The sequence below is a fragment of the Aotus nancymaae genome, unplaced genomic scaffold (genome assembly GCF_030222135.1).
Source record: "Aotus nancymaae isolate 86718 unplaced genomic scaffold, 86718_ANA_hifiasm-v0.15.2.pri h1tg000004l, whole genome shotgun sequence".
Classification (NCBI taxonomy): Eukaryota; Metazoa; Chordata; class Mammalia; order Primates; family Aotidae; genus Aotus; species Aotus nancymaae.
Window position 1 is genome coordinate 24,880,026 of NW_026988415.1, and position 22,076 is coordinate 24,902,101.

The following is a 22,076-nucleotide window of genomic DNA, read 5'->3' on the forward strand; positions in this document are numbered from 1 at the left end:
TAGTGACACCAACAAAACCTCCAAAAGTCAACTCGCTAGAGGGGAAAAAACACAAATTACTCAATGAACTATTAAAATAGCCAAGTATGAAAACAAAACCGGAATTGTCCTTAAGATCAGATACTACCATTCACTCCCACTCAAAGGAAAAAAAAAAAATCTTCGTTTACAATTGTAGGTTCCACCATTGTGCCAAAATCACTTCATATTTCAATTCACCTTCAGTAATATTTTTTGAGGTGAGAGCAGAAGCATCAATATGCAAGAAATACAAAATAACTTTAAAAAATCACAATAGGGCCAGGCGCCGTGGCTCACGCCTGTAATCCTAGCACTTTGGGAGGCCGAGGTGGGTGGATCACCTGAGGTCAGGAGTTCAAGACCAGCCTGGCCATCATGGTGAAACCCCATCTTTAAAAATAAATTTAAAAAAATAAAAAAATTTATAAAAAAAAAATTTTTTTTTAAATCACAATAATAGGCCAGGTGCGGTGGCTCACGCCTGTAATCCCAGCACTTTGGGAGGCCAAGGCTGGCAGATCACAAGGTCAGAAGTTCAAGACCAGACTGACCAACATGGTGAAACCCCATCTCTCCTAAAAATACAAAAAAAAGAAAACCACACACACACACAATAAAAGAGGGATATTAATTTCATGAAATGACATCAATCTCTACAAGACTTAACTCTCAAACTATGCTACAGAATTAGCTTACCTTCAAAAGTGTCTAAACTGGACCCTTTTCTTTCTTTTCTAGTAAAACTTCTCCCTAGTCACGAAATTATTTATCTTCTTTCTGTGGGGATCGCTCCAGCGTTGAGACCACTCAGTGTCCCCGCCATAATGGAGCTTGAGCCCGGACACGTTTCCCACCCCCTGGAAGCAGTCGAGACCAGTGAAAGAGAGATTTAATAGAAGTTTGAGTTTGCAGAAGCCTATTTCTGGTCCACTGACCTAAAATGCTGGGTGAAGGCTGTGTGGTTTTACTAGGCATTGTTTCTTGAAGTACCTGCTCTGGGCTAGTTTTATGACTTTGTTTACCCTCTATTGATGGGTCCCATGCTTGTTCCTGTGACTGCTATTTGCAAAGTTAATGGGTCTATCGCCTCTCTGATGACTTGTATAGATCATTAACATTTTAACTATAGGTTTCCTCACCCTGATAATGAGACCCACCTCCATGACTTGATTGTACCCATTGTGTGACTTGATTGTACCCATTGTGTGTTTTCCGCTGCCTAAGCTTGTAGCCGGATGGCTCTCTCTTCCCTTTATTAAGATAATGGCATCTGTTCTGATAATTGAGATGGGACTAAGAATGCTTATGTAAATGAGGTGGGGCAAAGAATGTTCCTGTAAAATGAGGTAGAAAAAGATATATATACTAACTCAGTGTACAATAAAGTTGCTGGTTTTAGGGCCAGCCCTCCAGACTCCAGCTGTCCTGTCTTTTCTTTTCTTCCGCGCACTCTCTCTTCCAGGTATTGGGACCCTCTTGCAGGTCGAGAGACCCCGGCAGACGTGCCGTTCTCACCGGCCCCCGACATCTTTCTACTGTCTTCTCAGAAAAAATTTCCACAATCCACATTTCTGCCTGAGAAAATGGTAAAGGGAACCTGAATAATACATAAGGAGGCCGGGCGCGGTGGCTCACGCCTGTAATCCCAGCACTTTGGGAGGTCGAGGCAGGTGGATCACGAGGTCAAGAGATCGAGACCATCCTGGTCAACATGGTGAAACCCCATCTCTACTAATACAAAAAATTAGCTGGGCATGGTGGCGCGTGCCTGTAATCCCAGCTACTCAGGAGGCTGAGGCAGGAGAATTGCCTGAACCCAGGAGACAGAGGTTGCGGTGAGCCAAGAATGCCCATTGCACTCCAGCCTGGGTAACAAGAGCGAAACTCCGTCTCAAAAAAAAAAAAAAGAGATCGAGACCATCCTGATCAACATGGTGAAACCCCGTCTCTACTAAAAATACAACAAATTAGCTGGGCATGGTGGCGCACACCTGTAATCCCAGCTACTCAGGAGGCTGAGGCAGGAGAATTGCCTGAACCCAGGAGGCGGAGGTTGCGGTGAGCCAAGATCACACCATTGCACTCCAGTCTGGGTAACAAGAGCGAAACTCCGTCTCCAAAAAAAAACAAAACAAAACAAAAACATAAGGAAAACAAATTCAGATGTGGTTATCTTGGAGTTTTGTTTTCTTCTAACCTAAGGCGGCCCTCAGCAAAGTTGCTTTTCAACATTAGGACAATATAATCACCTCAGTCTTAAATCCAACTGGAAATTCTCCTGTACTTTTAAAAAACACTATCTTGTCTTTTACTATTGACCATGTACCAACAAAAACTTCCCCAAAAGGGTAAACGTAAAAAAAAAACCTCCCAGAATATGGCAATTTAAAATAATTTAAATCATTTTCATGCCCATGGAAATCTCTACAGAGGTTTTATTTTATTTGTTTTTGAGACGGAGTCTTGCTCTGTCATCCAGCCTGGAGTGCAGTTATGCAATCTCAGCTCACTGTAACCTCCATCCCCAGGTTCAGGCGATTCTCTTGTCTCAGCCTCCCAAGCAGCTGGGAAGGCACATACCACCACACCTGGCTAGTTTTTTAATTTTTAGTAGAGATGGGTTTTCACCACGTTGGCCAAGCTGGTCTTGAACTCCTGACCACAGGTGATCCACCCGCTTCGACCTCCCAAAGTGTTGGGATTACAGGTGTGAGCCACCATGCCCAGCCTCTACAGAAGTTTTAACTCCCTTCTTACCGCTTACTAAGTGGGCAAGTTACTTGGTCTCCCTATGCTTCAGTTTATTCTGAAAAAGATTTTTTTTTTTTTAGACAGTTTCGCTCTTGTTGCCCAGGCTGGAGTACAATGGCATGATCACAGCTCACCACAAACCCCACCTTCTAGGTTCAAGGGATTCTCCTGCCTCAGCCCCCCAAGTAGCTGAGATTACAGGCATGCGCTACCACACCTGGCTAATTTTGTAGTCTCAATAGAGACAGGATTGCTCCATGTTGGTCAGTCTGGTCTCAAACTCCCGGACTCAGGTGATCTGCCTGCCTCGGCCTCCCAAACTGCTGGGATTTACAGGCATGAGCCACTGCACCCGGCCAAAAAGAAGGTATTAATTAAAGTCATCATACATCTTTTCTCTCAAACAGTTCTATTTCTGCTATCATATAAGCATGCCATTAAATGAGTGCCCCCTTTCACTCACTCTTCACTTGATCTTAGCCAAAAGGCCAAGAAGCAATCTCTTTCACTCTCAAAAGTATCCTGGTTTGAACAATAAATCATATGGTCAGTCATCCTTCCTCATAGAGTTATGAAGATTAAGTAAGCTAATACACACGAAGCATTTTTAAGAGTATTTGGCATATGCTAAGAGTTCAGTTAGTATTAGTCCTTGTTAATGTTAGTCACTGTCAGTGACTTTTTATAAAAGGTTTTGAATTGTATAATGAACAGCGCTCCCACAATATTCCTTCCTATAAATAAAATGATACATTTCATGTCCCACATTAAATTATTTCAAACAACTAAGCAGCACTAACTGCTTGAAATCAACACTAATCAATTTATCCCACAGCAATACCAATATCAACTGCATTCATATTTTACCACAAATTTTAATAGAGGCCATATTAGCATTACTAACAGGAAAGTGACTGTGAAAAGTAAAACTTTACTTAGTGCCAAACCAAGTCCCTTAATATTCTAACAGTCATTCTCAACCAGTGTTGCTCACATTAACTACAAAACTCAGAAAATGACTCGAGTGACTACAGAACTCAGAAAATGACTTCAGTGACTATTTCCTGAAGTCTCCCAAGAATGGTACCTAACTAATATCTTTCTACATGTGCAGGAAACAAACTAATTTATAATATACAATGGATGCCTTAGGGAGTAATTCTGTCATGGAACACCAGTTCCCGGTTTTCTTGGAATACAAAGGGGAAAATATGGATGAAAAGAAGACTCAATGAACAAACAGTCTGAGCAGAAGACTGCTGTTCATGACCAGGGAAAAAACTATTTCCTACATGTTGAAGCTTAAAGGAATGATCAATATAAATATATAAATTTGACTCACGGCTATGAAAAACACAAATATATATATTCAGTTTTACCTTGTCTCCACAAATTTATCTTAGGTCAGAAATCCAACATACAGAATTCTTTCAGGTAAGAAAAACTAGTTACAGTTTAAGAAAAACAGAATGGAAGGCCAGATGCAGTGGCTCATACCTGTAATCCCAGCACTTTGGAGATAGGTGGATCACCTGAGGTCAGGAGTTCGAGACCAGCCTGGCCAACATGGGGAAATCCCATCTCTACTAAAAATTCAAAAAATTAGCCGGGCATGGTGGCCCACACCCATAGTCTCAGCTGCAGCAGAGGCAGGAGAATACTTGAACCAGGGAGGCGGAGGTTGCAGTGAGCGGATTGTGCCACTGCACTCCAGCCTGGGCAACAAGAGCAAAACTCCACCTCAAAAAAAAAGAAAAAAAAAAGGCAGGGCACGGTGGCTCACGCCTGTAATCCCAGCATTTGGGAGGCAGGTGAATCACCTGGGGTCAGGAGTTCAAGATCAGCCTGGCCAATATGGTGAAACTCCATCTCTACTAAAAAACACACACAACAAAAAAATTAGCCAGGCATGGTGGTGGGTGCCTGTAATGCCAGCTACTCGGGAGGCTGAGGCAGGAGAATCACCTGAACATGGGAGGCTGAGGTTTTGGTGAGCCGAGATCACACCACTGCACTCCAGCCTGGGCAACAAGAGCAAAACTTCATCTCAAAAAAAAAAATAAAACAGAAAGGAAAGAGAAAACTGAGACTAAGATACTGATCACTAATGAACCTAATAACTTGGGCCCCTGATATTAACTATTTATCACCTGGTAACAATAAAAACAAGAAAACTTAATAGCGAAAGATGAACTAAAATAGGAAGTATAAGGTAACAGGAGATACTAACAGAATAAAAGAGAATTTTTTAAGGTACAATTAAATAACAAAAAAACCCCTAAAGAACCAGAGTGGTGAATTATTAAAAGATTAGCCTGGGGGTCGCAGTGAGCTGAGATGGCGCCATTGCACTCCAGCTTGGGCAACAAGAGCAAAACTCCATCTCAAACAAACAAACAAAAAGATTAGCCTAAACTTTTTACTTCAAATCTAACCACTCAATAAAAGAAGCTGAAGGACTGGGGAACAATTCTCAGACACATTTAATCTCCATTTCAGATAGAGTATAAATGACATAAAAGAAAAAATATCTGTGAAACCATTCCAGGTATCATGATTCCCCCCTACAAAAAAATTCAAGAATACAATTAAATACATTATCCCAAAAACTTTAATAAGCATATGCAAACAAAACCAATGCTCGGATTTATTCAACTGCTTCTATTAGTATTAAAAAACAATATAGACCTCAGGCAGCAACTCATCTGACTCTGGGTAAATCTACATTTACCTTGCACTATACATGAAAAAGAATCTTGATTTTGTAAAATTAAAACAATAATGCATGCTTTCTGATGACACCTCAAGACCTTAACCAGATAATGGAAACAACTGAGTTTAACAAAAAAGCACAAAGGTTTTGAGGCCAGGCTAATCTGAGTGTGAATCCAAAGCTGTCAATTATTACCATGTGACTTGGGACAAGGCATTTACTCTGAGAGAGTCAATTTCCCCATGTGTAAAATGATGAGGACCACCTATCTTGCAATGTGGTCGAGAAGATTAAACAAGATCAAAACACAGTTACTGGCATTCAGTAGGAACTTAAATAGCAGTTAAATTAAGTGTCTTAGAATACCTCAGGTTTCAAATGTTATTCTTGCAAAAATGTAAATAGGATTTGTTTTTCAGCCCCCTTGAACGATGTATAACAGAATAAAAACAACTTTTTTTTTGAGACAGGGTCTCGCTGTTGCCCAGGCGGAGGTGCAGAGGTATGATCATGGCTCACTGCAGCCTCAACCTCCTGGGGCTCAAGCAATCCTCCCACCTCAGCGTCCCCAGTAGCTGTAGCCCCAGGCTGCACCACCACACCCAGCTAAGTTTTAATTTTTTTTTTTTCCTAGAGATGGGGGTCTCGCTATGTTACCCAGGCTGGTCTCAAGCTCCTGAGCTCAATAGATCCTCCTGCCTTGGCCTCCCCAAGTACTAGGACTCACACGCCCAGCCAACTTATTTCTTATAAAGGAATTTCACCTCTGAATTGTCCCTTAAGTTAGGCAAAGCTTATTGAAATCTCCCCTAGTTTGTTTCATCAAGCTTAGTAATGTATTTTCAGATTAAAATACAGCCATGTGCCATATAATAACATTTTAGTCAACAACAGACTGCATATAAGACAGTGGTCCCGCTGGGCACGGTGGCTCACACCTGTAATCCAAGCACTTTGGAGGCCAAGGCGGGCGGATCACCGGAGGTCAGGAGTTCAAGACCAGCCAGACCAACATGGTGAAACCCCATCTTAAAAAAAAAAAAAAAAAGACAGTGGTCCCATAAAATACAATGGAGCGGGGGACGGGGCAGGGAAAAGAAAATAATGGAGCTGCCCTATAGAGGTGTACCATTTTTTTCTTTTATGCCGTATTTTTACTGTATCTTTTTTGTTTTGATACACAAATACCACTGTGTTATGCCTACAACATTCAGTACAGCAACATGCTGTACAGGTTTATAGCCTAGGAGCAACAGGCCATACCATATGGCCTAGGTGTGTAGTAGGCTATTCCATCTAGGTGTGCGTAAAGTACACTCTGATGTTCACACAACAAAATCACCTAAAATACATTTCTCAGAAGGTATGCCCACCATTAAGCAATGCGGGACTGTAATAAAAAAAAGACCGTTGACATTATTCATCCTCTCTTCGGCAGGAAGAATGTAAAACAATTTCAATAATCTCTTCTTGGCACAGTGGCTCCACCTATAATCCCAGCACTTTGGGAGGCCTGTAATCCCAGCACTTTGGGAGGCAGACACGGGTGGATCACCTGAGGTCAGGAGTTCGAGACCAGGCTGGCCAACATGGAAAACACAGGCTCTACTAAAAATACAAAAGTAGCCAGGTGTGGTGGTGCATGCCTATAATCCCAGGTACTTGGGAGGCTGAGGCAGGAGAATTACTTAAACCTGGGAGGCCAAAGTTGCAGTGAGCCAAGATCCCGCCATTGCACTCCATCCAGCCTGGACAACAAGAGTGAAACTCCGTCTCAAAAAAAAAAAAAATTACTACACCAGGACAGTATTGAACCACAAACTAAAGTCCTGAACATGTAGCCAATGTAGAAAAAGGTAAAGAACTTTTTTTTTTGTTTTTTTTTTTGTTTTTTTTTTTGAGACGGAGTTTCGCTCTTGATACCCAGGCTGGAGTGCAATGGCGCGATCTCGGCTCACCGCAACCTCCGCCTCCTGGGTTCAGGCAATTCTCCTGCCTCAGCCTCCTGAGTAGCTGGGATTACAGGCACGCGCCACCGTGCCCAGCTAATTTTTTTTTGTATTAGTAGAGACGGGGTTTCACCATGTTGACCAGGATGGTCTCGATCTCTTGACCTCGTGATCCACCCGCCTCGGCCTCCCAAAGTGCTGGGATTACAGGCGTGAGCCACCGCGCCCGGCCTAAGAACTTTTTTTTAAGACCGAGTCTTGCTGTCGCCCAGGCTAGAGTGCTGTGCTGCGATCTCAGCTCACAGCAACCTCTGCCTCCCAGGTTCAAATGATTCTCCTGCCTCAGTCTCTCCCCAATAGCTGGGATTAAGGGCATTTGCCAGCACGCCCAGCTAATTAAAACTTTTTTTCGGGGCGGGGGGGCAGACTCTTGCTCTGTCACCCCATCTCAACTCACTGCAACCTCCACCTCCACCTCCACCTCCCAGGTTTAACAAGTAGCTAGGACTACAGGCACACACTACTACACCCGACTAATTTCTGTATTTTTAGTAGAGACAGGGTTTCACCATGTTGGCCAGGCTGGTCTCGAACTCCTGACCTCATGATCAGCCCGCCTCAGCCTCCCAAAGTGATGGGATTACAAGCATGAGCCACCTCACCCTGCCAAGAACTTTTAAAATAGCCCATGTCTTTTAAAGTTTCTTCCTTACTCTCCAACAATCACACTCAGTATATACTGATGCCCATACCTAAGACTATCCCTTTCCCTTGCTATTCTCCCCACCTCCCAAAATCGTACTCCATTATACAGTAAATTGTACATTTTAATTTATTTTTAATTTTTTTTGAAACAGGGTCTTGCTCTGTTGCCCAGACTGGTTGCAGTGGCACAATCATGGCTTACCACAGCCTCTATCTACTAGGCTCAGGTGATCCTCCTGCCTTAGCCTCCCAAATAGCTGGGACCACAGGTGTGCACCACCACATCTGGCTAAATTCTTAATTATCTATAAAGATGGGGTCTCCCTATGTTGTCCAGGCTGGTCTTGAACTCCTTGAGCTCAAGTAATCCTCCCACTTCAGCCTCTCAGCCTCCCAAAGTGTTGATATTACAGGTGTAACTGTGCCTGGCCGATTTTGGTTTAAGTTCAAAAGTCAACTTGCAGCATCAAAAACTGAAGACTGTCATCTATTATAAAGAACCCGAAGCAAAAAGAATATGCTATTCTCTGTTTACTACCTTCCCACCTATGACTGTGGGTGGTATCAGTTAAACATGCAAAATATTAAGCATTACTAAAGTGCGTATTTTCACATCTAACGCTAAATTCCCAAAGGAACAGATTTAGCCTTAGCCTGTCCCCCAACCCCATCCCATTCATTTTAATTCCTAAGTCCTTGGGTAACCACAGAAGTCAAAAAAGTTGAAAAAGAAATGTAAAATTTGATTTCATGAAAATCTTATTTGAGTGTTTGGGCATTAAAAAATCCTAACTAAATATAGTTAAAAGTTAAACCAAATTCATCGTGTGTTAGTGTAGTAGTTTAGCTATTGCCTCACCCACAATAAAATAAATCTGATGCCACAATCCTTACCATCTACTAAGAATATTTGCATATGAGTAAAAATTTGAAATATGTCATCTATTTTCTCTTAACATCCTTCTAAAGCTAAAATGCTGAATATGAAATACACAAACAGACTAACGCTAACAGTTAGAAAATGTCTGTTCCCAGATTGGGGTGAAATTTTGCTATCAATTAAATACCCATTATTTTGGATTCCTTTCAGAATTGTGACATATATTTTAAAACTGTATCTCCTAGGGGAAAAAAATAAACCTGACATTAAACAGTACATAACCGTAAAAAAAACAGAATTTAGGAGTTCACAAATATACTAATTAAGGGAGACCAAGGGTTTTCATTGCAACACATTTTTACCGCTTATGACTAATGGTCAGAACGTTAACAGAGAATACTGAAATATTTTACATATCAACTTCTAATTAGTTATAGCACCACATCTTTGGGGTGTGGGGTGATTTAAACCATTTTAAATGTAAACACTCATTTTCTTATCAGTTAAAAAAAAAAGAACCCACTCCACCCTCTCTGCCAGTCTCTGATATACCTCAGAATACTATAGTTACTTCACAGTGGGAAGGAATAGCTAATAAGTACATTTCTTTTTCAATCCACTTCTCTACCCAGTCATTAAACATCAAATCCTGAAACTGAATTCAGCTACCTAGATCTTTCTACCGGGAATGCTCCCTATGGCACCTCAATCCCTTCCACTGTCACTGCAACTGCCAAAGCCCCTCCTATTAATAGTAAATCCCTTTCATACTGACTCACTGTAACTCCAACTTGATGAAACAGACACCAAGCAGAATTTACAAAATTTGCAAATGGAATTTTCCTGTTTTCAAAGAATGAAAAAGGAAAGTAAAAGTAGAGCACACCCAGGCTAAGTCATACACATTTAAAGTTCAACCAATTTATAAGTATTTATGTGGCCTGTTCTATGTTAGCTCCGTTTAAACATTTTTTTTGAAAGTTTTGCCAAGCATTGTGTAATCACTTCCACAAGGCTAAATTTCACATGCAAGTGATTTTGATATGTAAATGTAAACTTAAGTCATTACCCCCAAGACTATAAGACAATCTGGAAATACTTCAAAAAAAAATTTTCTCTTAAACTATGGAAATTTTTAACAGTACACACAGAAGTGGAGAGAATAATAGTAACAACGAGCACTCCTGCATTCATCCAACTACAATAATCAACTCGAGGCCACTTTTGTTTCATATCTACCTCTTACCCACTCCCTCCCCTCATTATTACCTTCAAAAAGAATGAAGAGGAAGACACTACCTTCGGTAAGAACACTGAGAAAAACCCAAAGACAGCAAAAGTACCAAAGACTGGCAAGTTAAGAAGTCAAAAGCCAAAAATGTAACTCTACAGCCACCTTACACAATTCCTTGGTAGGTGATAAATTTAATAATTCAGTTAAACACAAAGATATAACCATCTTTTAGAATTTTAATGAAGTCCATAAAACCCAAAGGGCTTATTTAAAATTATACCTAAAAAGACAAATAGAGAAATGTGATGAAAACGAACTTAAACATCTGCAATTAACTAACATTAACGTGGCACCTTAGTTCAAAACGAAAAAAAATGGACTATTTAACATACTGTGTCATAAAACTACAATTCAACCACTTGAAAAGCCGCTGAACACTTACACACGTAAAACTGGTCCTTCTGATCCCTAATTATAGATTGATATCAATGTAGAAAGAAAACCAGGCATTTTAACGTAAGTGGTTGAAAATGTTGAAAATTAACCCCACTGTTTATCGGAAAGTATACAAGAGTAGAGTCTAAACCACCTGAATTGTATGTCATTAAACAAATGCATCCACTTCCCAGGGCCTTTTTTTTAACAAAATAAGTTCACATATACCCTTAAACGCAACGCGCTAGCCTACAGACAGAATTAGGAGACCGCCTCCTGCTTTTGCTCCTAACCAATACGCAAAGAGAGAAGGTTGGCAGAAAAGTGCTGCGAGGACAGTAACAAACACCAGCAGCTCCCGAGCAGGCCCTGCTAGAGCCAGGAATGACGCACTTCGGTAACCCGACTCTTTCTCCCCTCCACCCCCGCCCCCAGCAGCGGTGCTGACACCGCCAACAGCCCGGAGTAGGAAAAAAGACAACAGAAAAAAGGCAGAGGTTGGACCGCACTAGATTTCATCAAGAAACCTCGATTATTCCTCTTTCGACACTAACCACTAGGACTAAACAGGAAAAGAAGCTTCGTGCTTAAGCAAGTCCCATCATGGTGGTTTAAGAGTCACTAAATTAAGCTGATAATGAGACCAATCCACAGAGACAAATACAGGGTGTGGCTGCTGTGAAATACGGCGGTCCGTGGGAGAAAAGGGGTATGGAATTTACACTCCAGTGTGAAGGGAAGATAGGGCTTTACGGTGGGAGGTGGGGGTGGCCCGCGCATTTTAAGGAACCATTGCAAACCAATACAAGCGTCTCGTTTACTTAAATCTAACCTTACAGATCAAAAGTTTCCAATAGATTCATCACGTAAACTGTAAATTACCATTTAATCCAACACCATGGCCCTCAATTTAAAAACTACACCCAAGAGAAAGGAGGGAGAGGGAAGAGGGGTGGGTGGTAGGCAACAACATAAAAAACATTCTAGGCCACGGAAGAGAAAGTCTCACAAACCGGATGAAACTACTAATGCAATATTAAAAATTAAAGCCGAGCACTGAAGCACGAAAAAAAAAAATCACACGATAACCCATTCCAGTTAAGGATTAAAAATAAAATGACATATGCACCAAGGGGGAGCGGAAACTAAATGTCCAAAGTGCAGCGGTTTATTAAAAAAAACTAAAGGCAAAACAAGACATTCTCGCGACGGGGGGAAAAAAGGCCGAAATCAACAATACGTTCACGATTCTAGGCCAAAAGAAAATGGGAACAGGGCTCAAAGTTTTGCGGAACTACTTGATGCTGTTTCCCACACCTTCTCTCTCCCACGGCCCATCCGACCCTTTTCGTCCCAAAATCGCCGTCCGCAGATCTCCGGATCCAGGGAAGAAGAAAAAAGAAAGTCGACCCCGAGCAAGAATAAAAGTGTGGAGTGAAAACGCACAGGCTGCCTACCTGGGGCAAGGATCAGCTCAGTTCGTGCCTTGAGAAAGACAGTGCGGGTGGGGGTGGGAATGAAAAGCAGCACTAAAACTAAAACAAAAGTGGCGCCAAAACCCCCCAACAAACAGCCTTCCACTCCCGCCCTTCCCCCCTCCGCCCATGCCAGGCAGGCAGGGCCCCCTTCGGGGCAAGGTCTGCGCGCGGGGGCCAACACCGCCAGACCCCAGCCGATTTCGAAAATTGTTGCCCGAAGAAAACTGACCGAAGTCGGGCCTCGGAAGGGATGGAGAGATCGATGCCAATCGCCTTCCCCAGCAGTTCCCCCACCACGCGCTGGAGATGATGGGGCGGGGGAGAAGCCGAGGGGCCCGTCACATGAATGTTGTTCCCTCTCTAGGAAGGGAGGAAGAGAGAGAGGGAGGGGGGAGGGAGGGAAGGAAGGAGGGGAAGGGAGAAGGGAGGGGGCACGAGGGAGGGGTGTGATCAGAGTAGATTTTCCCTCGCCTCCCTCGGTCCGAGGCCCAAATATACACAACTGAGCCTCCTTTCTCCCCTCCCCCCAGGTTCCCAGCACCACCATTTTGCTCTGCCTTCCCCTCACCGCGACACCGCGCTCTCCCCCACCCCAACCACAGCCTCCCCGGCTTTCCTCCCGACTACGGCTCGCACCCCACCCCACCTCCAGTTGGGGCTCTCCTAGGCTTAAGAGCCTGACGGAGAAAAGGAACCTAAATCTACTGCTACACAGAGAAGCGGAGCCTCCATCTTGCGCTGCTCCGCGTTCTCCATTTTGGGCCACCCATGGGGGGGGGGGTCTCCGTAGAGGCCCCGAGGGAGAGTTGGGCAAGGGAAGGAAGAGAAAATCTTCAGCGAGGGTAGTCGAAAAGAAGAGCTCTGCGGTAGAAAGCCACTCTAGGAGTAGGAGGTAGGGAGGAAGGGGGGCTGGAAGTTCCTTGGAAGTGTTGGGGTAGCGACTTGGGGGAAGAAGGGAGAAAGGGCTGGGGGCGCCGCAGGGGCGAGGAAGATCCTCCCGCCTGGACTCTGCCCCCGCTCCATGGTTGCCCCCCGTGGGGACGAAGGAAGCAGAGGGGAAATTCAATGGCAACAGAGTGCCCAACCTCTTTTCCCTCCCAACTCCTCTCTCTCGCCCTGTTTCAACCATACACACCTCACGGTGGGCCCCGCGCCCTCCGGGTGCCCCTCCAAACTTCTAGAAGCTTCGCCTCCGCCATTTTATAACTTACCTCCCCCCTCAGCGTACACAGAGGCAGCAACGAGACTGTTCGCCTCCCCCACTCCTCCTTCTTTCTCAGGCCGGGGGCTTCTTCACCCCTGGGCTGGTACAAGATATTTTTCCCCTTCCTCTTCTTTACACCCTCGAATTCTACTCAGGGACGGAAGCTCCCGCGGTTCTAGAGCGGTGGGGGGTTTTGAAAGTGGCGGTCGGATCCGGCGGGGTTTTTTTTCTTTTTTTTTTTTTTTTTTTTTTTTGGTGGCGCTTCGGGATTGTTTGGGGTGTTCGCTCTTCGGCGACTTGGAGGCGAATGGAACGCGCAGGCGCCATCTGTCGGCCACGAACCCGCGCCCGGCTCCCGTTGGGAGGGAGCGCCATCTAGCGGCAGAGAGCTGCCACTGCAACGCCTGGCTCCCAGCCCTCCCACCCAGCGTCCTCCTCCCAGTCGCCGACCAATCGTGGCCGACTGACTCCCGGGTTCAGCGTCTCCGACGCCGCCCGCAAACCAGGCGCCGGCAGGGGCGCGCCGCCGAGTGGGGTAAACAAGGTGTCGTGCTCGCGCCTGACTTACTCTGTCGTTTGGCCGCGCTTCCGCCGCGGACTCGATCGAGCTACGGTTTTTCTGTCTTTAGTCGGGTGTCGAGGGGAGGGCGACAGGAATGTCCGGCGGAGCCCGGGCCGTGAGAATCCAGAGGCCGGCTGGGCTCGCTCGGGGACTCGTTCCCTGGCCCCTCCGCCCCTCGCACGGCCCTAAGGTGGCAGCCCAGTCGGGCATCGCTCTTCGAAGCCCCCTCTTCTGACACGCCCCGGCGAGGGGCCTGCTGCCCTACATCCCGGACCACCAATGTTCCCTTGTCCCTACCCCTTCCCACCAAAAGAACCCAACTCGCTTAACTCTGGCACCTGATCCTAAGTCGTTTAATGAGCATGCTTGGGCTAGATCGGGGGCGGAGAGGTTGGTTTTGTTTTGTTTTTTGCTTCGGGTGTGGAGAGAGAGCGAGCTGATTCTCTACCAGGAAGACCTGGCCCTGGAAAAGAAAGAAAAATTTTTTTGCTTTACAGCCCACTGGTCCCGTCTCCGAGAAAACGTGGTCTGTGTCTCCAAGGTCTAGGAGTCCTAAGGAACTGGACTAGTAGGCTAGGCCGGGCGCTCGACCAATTTGTTCGCCACTCTCCGGGCAGAGGAAGAGATAGGACTGAGCGAAGTGGAGGGAAATCGAAATTTGGGCAAAAGCAGTGGAGGGGGACCTACCCCGCCTCCACCGCGCATCCACTGCCTTCCTGGGCTGGGGCGGCCGCGCGAAATTGTTAGGAATTTTGGTTACCTCGCATCCTGCCTTCCCAACCCTCCCCCAAGATGTTTGAAGTGCGAAAAGACCCTTTCTGCCTCTCCGACCCCTGTTAACTCAAGTCCTTGTCAGCCTTATTTTTTTTGTTTGTTTCAAATCCAGTGTACTGAACCTTTGACCGCCAAGAGTTCTTTACTCGGGGGAGAAAAACTCGGGGAGGGCCTACCTCAGAAGCGCCGCTTTTTCCTTGGACAGGAAGAAGTGACCTATTACTATGTCTCCATTGCTGTTAACAGAAGTTCGTAGGTTCATGAAATAAGTGTTTGCTTAAGAAGTCTTCGTTTGTTTTCCTTTTTTGAAATTTTCGATAAAATATTTAATATTAAATTACATTTCAATTAGAATGGAATAAAACGTATTCATAACAAAATAAATTTTCCAGATGAGAAATAGGCGAGCCCCGTGTAAATAACGAAGCCTTCACTCCGATATCACTTCTAACATTCCTAATGCAATATAACGATTATTTTCAGTCCTTAAATTATATTCCTTCTGTATCTCTTGTTAATTTCTCTCTCATCCTCTCTGTTTATTGTTTTTTCTGCAACTTTACAAAAAGAGTTATAGTATATTTAATCAACTGGACAATAAAAGTTAAACAGAAACATCTAAATATCAATAACAAGAAGTAAAATCTGAGACGTTTTTACTTACCTCTAAAGCTTTGAGGAGTGGAATACTATTCAAAATAAATTTCCATTTCTTTTATAGACCATCTTTGGTAGAATGCTATACAGTTTAATAGATTCAAGTTACAGAATGATGCAGCTAGAACATTAAATAGAGAGTAGTGGAAAATTTACAGAGTTATATAAGTTAATGCAGAATTCCACTTGAAGTAATAGAAAAATTGGGCCGTGTACCAAGTCATTTTTACATTAATTTAGTTCAATTGTGCCAAGTTAATCTCAATTGATATTAAATGATTTCCTGTCTTAGTATTAGCTGAAAACTACTGATTTTCTGCTTCAAACATCACATTTATAGTACGTAGTACAAATAGTTTTTTATCTATTTTATAAATTTGTGTTTTCAGTTAATTATCTATGTAGCAACCAAGATTCTAAACAATTTTATGCTTAGAACAAAACTAAAAAGCTCTTCTGTTTAGCAGATGTGCTTTCATTTTGTGAAAAATACCACTGAAAATAACTGAAACTGGTGTAACATCAGAAATAAATTTTGAGCATTTTTGTACTGATATTTAAGAATATTTTACAGTAACCATTATTTTTTTGTTAAACCTCTTTCAAAATATATTTATCAAGACTTCAATACGTACAGAATGCTAGGTGCCCCAGTCCTAAGAAGTGGAGTTTATTTCATGGGGTACTGAAAAACCTAAACAATTCACCCTTTGAATGTGAGGACAAACGGAGAAAATGCCATCAAATGAAATATGTAACTGATGGAAAATAATCTTGTTTGTAACATGTCCTTTATGAGAAAATATTATAAAGGCTTTGGGTACCTAATAAGAAATAGTGAAAAAGGGGAGTTGAATAGTTAAAACTTACAAACATTTGATACTATATAAAGGGCAAGATACTATTTGATGCAGAAATGTTCTGGTCACTAGAGATTCATATGCCACAGTATAGCAAAGATAATCCTCCAGGTTTACCACAGGCGGACTAAACCATCCCATAGTTCTCTTTGCTCTAACTCCGTGCAAATGGAACAAACTTCTGATTATAAATTAGGTTTTCCAGATAGTCTCCTCCTCTGGACAGCATATGTATATTTTTTATATTTTCAAACACCATTCTAAACATAACCTAAGACCCAGAAACCCAAAGGTAGATAAATAAATTTGAGTCCACAGAAATTAAAAATTATATATACCAAGATACCAGAAACAAAGTCAAAAGATAAGCTAGAAACCGTGAGATAATAATTTGCTATATGGATGAAAAAAGCTAATTTATTTAAGATACAGAGAACTATCAAAATCAACAAGGTAAAATTTAAAATTCCAGTAGAAAAATGGACAAAGGAGCCAGGCACGGTGGCTCACACCTGTAATCCCAGCACTTTGGGAGGCTGAGTTGGGTGGATCACCTGAGGTCAGGGGTTCGACACCATCCCGGCCAACATGATGAGAGCCTGTCTCTAAAAAAAAAAAAAACAGAGAGAAAAATGGACAAAGGACATAGGCTACTTGTTGGAGACGAAATACAGATGGCTAATACATATATAAAATAGTGCTCAGCCAGGCGCGGTGGCTCACGCCTGTAATCCCAGTACTTTGGGAGGCTGAGGCGGGTGGATTGCCTTAAGTCAAGACCAGCCTGAGTTCAAGATCTCCTGAGTTCAAGACCAGCCTGGCCAACATAGTGAAACCCCGTCTCTACTAAAAATACCAAAAATTAGCTGGGCGTGGTGGCAGGCACCTGTAATCCCAGCTACTAGGGAGGCTGAAGCAGAATTTCTAGAACCTGGGAGGCAGAAGTTGCAGTGAGCTGAGATAGCGCCATTGCACTCCAGACTGGGCAACAAAAGTGAAACTCCGTCTCAAAAAAAAAAAAAAAAAATAGTGCTCAACTTCATTTGCCACTAAGAAATGCAAATTAAATACAACCTCTCCTACCAGATTGCCAGAGATTTAAAATGTTGATAATACTTAGTGTGGGTAAAGAACTAAAAACTCTCATATATCATTGAGGGGAGAGTAAAGTTTAATAAATAAATAAACTTAAAAAAAAAAGAACAGCCAGGTGTGGTGGCTCACATCTGCAATTCTAACACTGGGAGGCCAAGGCAGGAGAATCACTTGAGCCCAGGAGTTCGAGACCAGCCTGGGCAACATGGCAAAACCCCATTTCTGGGCCGGGCGCGGTGGCTCACGCATGTAATCCCAGCACTTTGGGAGGCCGAGGCGGGTGGATCACGAGGTCAAGAGATCGAGACCATCCTGGTCAACATGGTGAAACCCCGTCTCTACTAATACAAAAAATTAGCTGGGCATGGTGGCGCGTGCCTGTAATCCCAGCTACTCAGGAGGCTGAGGCAGGAGAATTGCCTGAACCCAGGAGGCGGAGGTTGCGGTGAGCCGAGATCGCGCCATTGCACTCCAGCCTGGGTAACAAGAGCGAAACTCCGTCTCAAAAAAAAAAAAAAAAAAAAAAAAACCCCATCTCTATGAACATTTTTAAAACTGAAGAAAAAGTTGAAAGTATCTCAGAGCAGTTAAATGTAAAACTGACCTAGTAATTCCATTTCTAGGAGTCTACCGTACAGATATGCTTATACAAATTATACCGGATGGTCGGGCATGGTGGCTCACGCCTGTAATCCCAGCACTTCAGGAGGCCAAGGTGGGTGGATCACGAGGTCAGGAGGTAAAACCCTGTCTCTACTAAAAATACAAAAAATTAGCCAGGCATGGTGGCATGCACCTGCAGTTCCAGCTGTTTGGGAGGCTGAGGCAGGAGAATCACTTGAAACCAGGAGGCGGAGGTTGCAGTAAGCCAAGATCATGCTACAGCACTCCAGCCTGGGTGATAAGAGTGAGACTCCATCTCAAAAAAAAAATGACAGTTACCAGGTAATAAATAAATAAATAAAGTTACACAGAAATACATATGGAAAGATTTTCATTATAGCTTTGTAATAGAAACTGACAATAGAAATGGCAGTCAGGGGACTGAGTGAAGAAATTATATGTCCATACAATGGAGTCCTATGCCCACCATTAAAACAACTATATATTTATTAGTATTGCATATATTCTAAGATATGAGAAAAAATCAAGTTACAATTACCTGTATAGTGTGATCTCATTTTAGAATATATATGTTTATATATACATGTATTTGCTTGCATATGCATAAAACATTTTTTTTGTAGAGACGGCATCTCACTGTGTTGCCCAGGCTGGTTATGAACTCCTGATCTTAAGCAGTCCTCCTGCCTTAGTCTCCCAAACTGCTGGGATTACAGGCATGAGCCACCACGCCCAGCCAAAACATTCTTGAATATACAGGAAACCTAACAACAGTTACCACTCAGGAAAGAGGCAGTACAGATCCATGACTTGTCATTCTACTTTTCATTTTGTACATTTCTACCTTATTATTATTTTTTTTTACAGTGACCATGTATTAATTATGGAAGTTTTAAGATCTTACACTGGTTGCTCCAGAAAACAGTTTGGCACTTTCCTACAAAGTTAAATACATACTTACCATCTGACCCAGCAATATCACTCCTGAGCATTTATCCCAAACAAATGAAAATTTATGTTTGCACAAAAACCTACACACAAGTACTTATAGCAGCTTTTATTTGTGATAGCCAAAACGAGAAAACAACCAAAATATTTGTTACCTGGTGGACAGTTAAGCAAACTGGTTCCATCATGGAATGGAATACAAATCAGCAATAAAAAGAAACTCTTGGCGGTGCACAGTGGCTCACACCTGTAATCCCAGCACTTAGGGAGGCCGAAGTAGGTGAATCACCTGAGGTCAAGAGTTAAAGACCACCCTGCCCAACATGGTGAAACTCCGTCTACTAAAAATACAAAATTTAGCCAGGCAAGGTAAATGAATGAGTTAGAGTAAGCAAGAAAGTAAGAGAGCTAGTAAGCATGCATAAAAATAAGGCACCTGTAGTCCAAGCTACTCAGGAGGCTGAGGCGGGAGAATTGCTTAAACCTGGGAGGTGGAGGTTGCAGTAAGTTGAGATCAAGCCACTGCACTCCAGCCTAGGCAACAAACAAAACTGTGTCTCTAAATAAATAAATAAATAAATAAACTATTGATACATACAATAAACTTACATGGCTCTGAACGGTATTATGCTTAGTGGGAAAAAAAATCTCAAAAAGTTACAATGATTCCATTATATGATATTATCAAAATGAAAAATTATAGTTATGGAGGACAGGTCAGTGGTTGACAAGGATTAGGGTTGGGAAGAGACTGAGTATTAAGGGGTTACATGAGAGAGTTTTTTGTGGTGATGGAACAATTGTGCATCCTGATTTTGGTGATGGTTGCTCAAATCCACAGGTGGTAAAATTTTAGAGAACTACAAATACACACATAAGTACATGAGAAAACCTGGTGAAATCCATATAAGGTCTGCATTTGAGTTGATAGTGTTGTATTGTCAATTTCCTGGATTTGACAAGGTGCTATGGTTATGGCTATCATTGGGGCAAAGCTTTGTGAAGGGTACGTGGAAATTCTCTCTACTATTTTTGCTACTTCTTATGAGTCCTAAACTATTTCAAAATGAATAAATTGTAATAAAAATTTTAACACTGGGACTGTGCACGTTGGCTCATGCCTGCAATTCCAACACTTTGGGAGGCTGAGGTGAGAGGATCACTTGAATCAGGAGTTTGAGACCAGCCAGGCATGGTAGTGTGCTCCTGTAGTCCCAGCTATTCTGGAGACTGAGGTGGTAGGATGGTTTGAGCCCTGGAGGTGGAGAATCTTTTGAGCCTTGTGGGTCAAGGTGTGAGCTGAGATTGCACTACTCCACTCCAGCTTGAAAGACAAACTGAGACCCGGTCTCAAAAAAAAAAAAAAAGACACTGGTAATAAATGAAAAAATTAAGCCGGGCGCGGTGGCTCACGCCTGTAATCCCAGCACTTTGGGAGGCCGAGGCGGGTGGATCACGAGGTCAAGAGATCGAGACCATCCTGGTCAACATGGTGAAACCCCGTCTCTACTAAAAATACAAAAATTAGCTGGGCATAGTGGCACGTGCCTGTAATCCCAGCTACTCGGGAGGCTGAGGCAGGAGAATTGCCTGAACCCAGGAGGCGGAGGTTGCGGTGAGCCGAGATCGCGCCATTGCACTCCAGCCTGGGTAACAAGAGCGAAACTCCGTCTCAAAAAAAAAAAAAAAAGAAAAAAAAAGAAAAAATTATCTGGTTAGTGGAAAGATAATTACTCCATTGCAAATTAATAAATTGAATTTGTGGTTTACAAATCAGCTTTTTGTAAACCTGGATATAATGACTTAATTTCCAAGATCCTTATCATTGCCTGTATGAACTTACATGATTAAAGGCCTGATGCTGCAATACTTAGGAATAGACCTTGGACCTGTAGCTGTAACAGGAAATAGACATGCCAATAACACTCGTCTAAAACAAATAACTTGCACCTTGTAAGACATCTTAAATACCCTATTACTAGATTTGCTGATTTTGTTTTTTTTTCTTTTAATGATATACATACAGTGTTCCTAGTATGAGTTAATGGATCTGAAGTTCTATCTTTTGTTTGTTTGTTTGTTTGTTTTGAGACTGAGCTCTGTCACCCAGGCTGGAGTGCAATGGCATGGTTTCGGCTCACTGTAACCTCCGCCTCCCGGGTTCAAATAATTCTTCTGCCTCAGCCTCCCGAGTAGCTGAGACTACAGGCATGTGTCACCATGCCTGGCTAATTTTTGTATTTTTGGTAGAGATGGGGTTTTACCATATTGGCCAGGCTGGTCTCGAACTCCTGACCTCATGATTCACCTGCTTCAGCCTCACAAAGTGTTATGGGCATGAGCCACCGCACCGGCAGTACCTTCCACTTCTCATCTAACTACAATAGTAGTCCCAGATCCAGTTTCTTTCACATCCAATCCACTCCTGATTAGATTACTTCCTTATTTTTATGAATGCTTACTAGCTCTCTTACTTTCCTGCTTACTCTAACTCATTCATTTACATACTCTTTTTTCTTTTTTTTTTTTTTTTACTTAATGACTAATGTACATACTCTCTTGTTGTCTTAGTTGGCCTACAACAATGTTCCTCTAACACTAATATGCATAAGAATCACCTAGGGATCTTGCTGAAATGCAAATTCTGATTCTGTAAGTCTGTGGCTACAGCAGAACCTAAGACTTTGCATTTCTTGTGTGTGTTGTGTAGAGACAGGGTGTCACTGTGTCACCCAGGCTGGAGTGCAGTGGCACAATCTTGGCTCACTGGAACGTCCACCTCCTGGGCTCAAGCCATTCTCCCATCTCAGCCTCCCCAGTAGTTGGGACTACAGGCACCTGCCACCATACTCAGCTAAGTTTTGTTTTTGTTTTTGTTTTTTTGCACTTTTAAGAGAGAGATTTCCGCCATGTTCCCCAGGCTAGTTTCTAACTCCTGGGCTCAAGCTATCCGCCTGCCTCTGCCTCCCAAAGTGCTGGGATTACAGGCACAAGTCACCACACCTACCTGGCTGAGACTTTGCATTTCTAACAAACTTCCTGTACACTCCCATGTTGCTGGTCTAAAGTCCATAGTCTGAGTAGTAAGGATCTGAAGAATCAAGTACAAACTCTAGGGTAGCTTTCAGTGCCTTCCACAGTTGTATCCAAATCTCATCATTCATAACTGTGAACTCTACTGAGGTA

At 43.1% G+C, this 22,076-nt stretch overlaps 1 protein-coding gene and 1 long non-coding RNA gene across 15 annotated transcripts in view; one reads left to right on the top strand and one right to left on the bottom strand.

Moving 5' to 3' along the window:
* The window catches only part of STAG2 (STAG2 cohesin complex component), a 145,341-nt gene extending 131,674 nt beyond the window's left edge, over positions 1-13,667 (bottom strand). For 4 of the 14 annotated variants that reach the window (XM_012475360.2, XM_012475334.2, XM_012475370.2 and 1 more), the window contains exon 1: positions 12,396-12,547. The gene's annotated coding sequence lies outside the window, so the exon portion shown is untranslated. Of the gene's footprint in view, positions 1-12,145; positions 12,221-12,395; positions 12,548-12,812; positions 12,938-13,301 lie in introns of those variants that run through there. The other 10 variants (XM_064361294.1, XM_012475347.3, XM_064361273.1 and 7 more) reach the window with 6 other exon arrangements.
* On the top strand, positions 12,950-14,990 carry LOC135268639 (uncharacterized). Its single transcript, XR_010336931.1, has 2 exons — positions 12,950-13,058; positions 14,430-14,990. It is a non-coding gene; the product is annotated as an uncharacterized LOC135268639 (long non-coding RNA).
* Positions 14,991-22,076: the final 7,086 nt, after the last annotated feature.